Source organism: Octopus sinensis, linkage group LG3 (genome assembly GCF_006345805.1).
Source record: "Octopus sinensis linkage group LG3, ASM634580v1, whole genome shotgun sequence".
Taxonomy (NCBI): domain Eukaryota; kingdom Metazoa; phylum Mollusca; class Cephalopoda; order Octopoda; family Octopodidae; genus Octopus; species Octopus sinensis.
In genome coordinates, this window is record NC_042999.1 from 151783549 (window position 1) to 151788548 (window position 5000).

Sequence of the window (5000 nt, forward strand, 5' to 3'; positions counted from 1 at the left end):
ATATACACACACATATACATATATAAACACACATATATGTATATATACACACACACACATACATATATGTATATATATTTACATTTATATATGTATGCACATATATAAACAAACAAATATATACATATAGCTCCATGCCCACACAAACAGACAGACTCATACACATAGATGTAAATGTTTATATTTTTCTATCTATTTATCTATTTATCTATCTATCTGTCTGTCTGTCTGTCTGTCTGTCTGTCTGTCTGTCTATCTCTATTTACATACATGCATGTGTGTGTGTATCTCTGTGTATATGTATGCATGCATGTATGTATGTGTGTATTTATTTATGTATGTATGTATGTATGTATGTATGCTTATTATTAAATCTGTAAAAATATCACAAAAAAGCTGTTATTCAGAGTTTCACGTTTCTGTTTGTTGGACAGTTTTGGTTGTCCAACAAATGGGAATGTGAAACTCTGAGTAACAGTTTTTGTGACATGCTTGCGATGTTTTTGCTGCTTTGATAATAAAGCATTCTACTCTATCTTCGGTATTCGAGTACTATTTTTTTCCACCTTGTTTCACATTTATGTGCTTACTCTGGTATATATATGTGTAGGCAGTTAATTGAACTGGCATAGTCATTGGGGTGTTACATAGAATGCCTTGTGGTAATTGTTCTGGATCACTGTTCTTTGAATTCAAATTCTACCGATGCTAATGTCAATTTTTATCTCACCAGGGTCTATATATCAGATACCAGCTATATATTGGTGTTGGCTCTTTATCTCTCTTTTCAGACTTTCTTACTCTCTACTTATCTCACTCTCTACTTCCCTCCCTCTTTCTTTCCCTTCCTCTGTGTGTATGTGTGTATATATGCAGCACGCAAACAAGCATGCACACACACAAACACAAAGATATATAAATAAATAGACAGATAGATATAGATAGATAGATAGATAGATAGATAGATAGATAGATAGATAGATAGATAGATAGATAGATAGATAGGATAGAGACGGAGATAGATAGATAGATAGATAGATAGATAGATAGATAGATAGATAGATAGATAGATAGATAGATAGAGTGAGAGAGAGAGAGATAGGCACAGAGAGAGAGAGATGATATCAAAGCAGTGAGGAACAAAATGAATATATGTATAGGCATTTATTAAAAGTAAATATAGATATCTTTGTATGTAAGTATATATGTATACAAAATGTGTGTGTACATATGAGTGTATATGTGTGTATATATATGTATATATATACATACACTCACACACACATATATATATACATGTATACAAACATACATACATATATATGTGTGTGTGTACATAAGCATATATACATATGTATGTGTATGTGTAAATATTTATCATCATCATCATCATCATCATCGTTTAAGGTCCGTTTCCCATGCTAGCATGATCAATATTCTGGTGTGTAATGATATATGTATGCATATACATATACTTATAGACACACACACATACATACACTTACATACAGAGATGTATTTATGTATATATGCATATATTTGTATTTATATGTTGATATGTTTATATAGTGTATGTAAATATAAATTCCTGTGTGCATCTGTGTGTATGTGTGTGTATATATATATATATATATGTAAATATAGATAGAGAGATTGGTAGATTGATATAGATATATAAAATGCATAAATATATTGATGCATACATACATGCATTATATATATATATATATATATATATATACATATTGAATTATATATATATATGTGTATGTATGTATATATATATAAATATGCCATAAATAAATATATGTGTGTCAATATATACCTAGATGTATGCATGTTTATATGCATATATGTAAAGATATGTGTGTATCTTTGTGTTTGCGCGCGTGTGTGTGTGTCTGTGTGTGATGTAAGAAGTACTCAGCACACCTTGTAAAATGGTTGTCATTAGGAAGGGCATTGAATCGTAGAAACCATGCCCATCCAGATATTGGAACCCAAAACAGTCCTTGGCCCCATTGGATATTGACACATCCTTAAACTGTCCAACCCATGCCAGCATGGAAAATAGATTTTTAATTATGATGAAAATGAGGATCATCATACTTATATTCATTTATTGGTACCGTGGGCAAGTGTCAGCCTTAGGCTGACTAAAGCTTTGTGAGTGGATTTGGTAAATGGAAACTGAAAGAAGCTCATCATATATGTGTTTGTGTGTGTGTGTGCACATGTGTACGTGTGCATGTGCACGTGTATGTGCATTTTGTGTGTGACTGTTTGTCCCCCACCACAGCTTGACAAGCAGTGTTGGTTTGTTTACATCTCTGTAACTTAGCGGTTCAGTACTGGGGTTGACTAAAACTTCTTCAAGATGGTGCCCCAGTATGGTCGCAGTCTAGTTACTTAAACAAGTAAAAGATAAAAGACATATATATATTCGCATATGAAAGAATAGAGATGACCAAGGGATAACTGATTATCCTATGAGCTTCGTAGGCATCTGTGTATATAGACACATACATATATATATATATATATATATATTATATATATATATATATGTGTATGTATATATATATATATATATATATATATATATATATATATATATATATATATATACATACATACATATATATTTGTTATATATATATATATAGGTGTGTGTGTGGAAGTGATGTGAAAATCATGACATACTTAACAACTAAGATTGGCATGTTTCCCTGTCGTAATTTGTTGCCGAAGGAGTGCGACAAGTGGCGAGACATTGTGCTGGAGCCAACCTTTCTAATCCATGCCAGGATGAAATAATTGAATGTAGAATGTCCATGATGTAGTTAATGTCAATGATGATGATGATGGTGTTGTTGTTGTTGATGATGATGATGATGTTGCTGTTGTTGTTGTTGTTGGTGGTGGTGGTGGTTGTGGTGGTGGTCTTGATGATCATGGTGGTCGTGGTCGTGGTCGTGAAGACTGGTGGTGTTGGTGGTGCTGATGATGGTGGTGTTAGTGGGGATGATGTTGTTATTGATAGGGGTGGGTGTGGGTGTGGTGGTGATGATGACGGTGGTAGTGGTGGGGATGATGTGTGGTGGTGATAGTGGTGGTGGTCATGGTGATGATGATGGTTAGTGTGGTTGTGGTGGTAGTGGTAGTAGTGTTGGTGGTGGTGGTGGTGGTAGTAGTGTTGGTGCTGGTGGTGGTGGTGATGTTGATACTGCTGGTGATGATGGGAGTGGTGTGATGATGATGGTGATGATGATGATGTGGTGATGATGATGATGATGATAGTGGTGGTAGTGGTGGTGGTGGTGGTGGTGATGATAGTGGTGATGGTAGTGGTGGTGGTGGTGGTGGTGGTGGTGGTGGTGGTGGTGGTGGTAGTGATGGTGGTGGCAGTGGCTGTTGCATTAATATATATTATGCATACACATACATACATAAATACACATGTATTTGTGTGTGAGACTTGAAAAAATTTGAATTAATCTTTCAATGAAGATTACATTTTATTAAAGTAAACCTATTACATGAATTATATTAGTTATAATAGCTAGACTGCTTCATCTTAAAATGCTTCCAGGATATTAACTGCATGCTGCATGATTGTTATTCTTGTTGTTTGGTATTTGGTATTTAGTAGAATCAGAGCTAGTGAAAGAGAGTCTTATTTACTTTACACAAAATATCAAGATAAATTCGCACATGTGAATATATATATATTGTAGCATTTGTGTTTGGGTGTGTTAATATCACCACACACATGCACACATTATGTATGTGAATGCATGTATGATATGGGTGTGTTTGTGTGAATAGGAATGTATATGTATATATATATATATATATATATATATATATATAAATATATAAAGAGAGAGGGAAAAGGGGAGAGATAGATGGATAAAAAAACAGTCAAAATGTATATGTACATATATATATATATATATCTACATATTATCATTTAAGAACCGTTGTTAAATGATGGTGATGATGATGAAGATGATTATATATATATATATACATAGGCACAGGAGTGGCTGTGTGGTAAGTAGCTTGCTAACCAACCACATGGTTCCGGGTTCAGTCCCACTGCGTGGCATCTTGGGCAAGTGTCTTCTGCTACAGCCCCGGGCCGACCAATGCCTTGTGAGTGGATTTGGTAGACGGAAACTGAAAGAAGCCTGTCGTATATATGTATATATATATATATGTATGTGTGTGTGTGTGTTTGTGTGTCTGTGTTTGTCCCCCTAGCATGCCTGACAACCGATGCTGGTGTGTTTACGTCCCTGTCACTTAGCGGTTCGGCAAAAGAGACCGAAAGAATAAGTACTGGGCTTACAAAGAGTAAGTTCCGGGGTCGATTTGCTCGACTAAAGGCGGTGCTCCAGCATGGCCGCAGTCAAATGACTGAAACAAGTAAAAGAGTAAAAGAGTATACATATATATATATATACATCTATATACATATACATGTATATTCACAGACATCTGCATCTATCTATCTATTTATCAATATATATGTAAGTGTGTATATATATATATATATACACATGCACACAAAGATATGTGTGTATGCATGTGTATATATACACATGCATATACATATATATACTTTCATATACATATACATGTATGTATATTCTGTATATATATATAATATATATATATATATATATAATATATATATATATATATATATATATATATATATTTGAATATGAGTGTGTGTGTGTGTGTGAATGTACTGATATATGCTTATATGTAATGAAATGCTCACACTCATATGCTTTCAGTTTTATTTGCTATTATATGAACATGTTTTTGACTGTAATAATGGATAGGACTGTTTACATCCATATAAATTCTCATACATGTAGTTTGAAGAACCAGGTCTCCCATACACTTGTGTGCCAATTTCATGTACTCTTATATATTGAAAACTTTCTTTATATATGTTCTCTAATTCTATTTAGCCATGATAACCA

The 5000-nt window shown here is 33.6% G+C and overlaps 1 protein-coding gene across 4 annotated transcripts in view; it reads left to right on the forward strand.

Moving 5' to 3' along the window:
* LOC115209142 (tyrosine-protein kinase SRK2) overlaps positions 1 to 5000 on the forward strand; it is a 583066-nt gene that overhangs the window by 142189 nt on the left and 435877 nt on the right. The window lies entirely within an intron of this gene.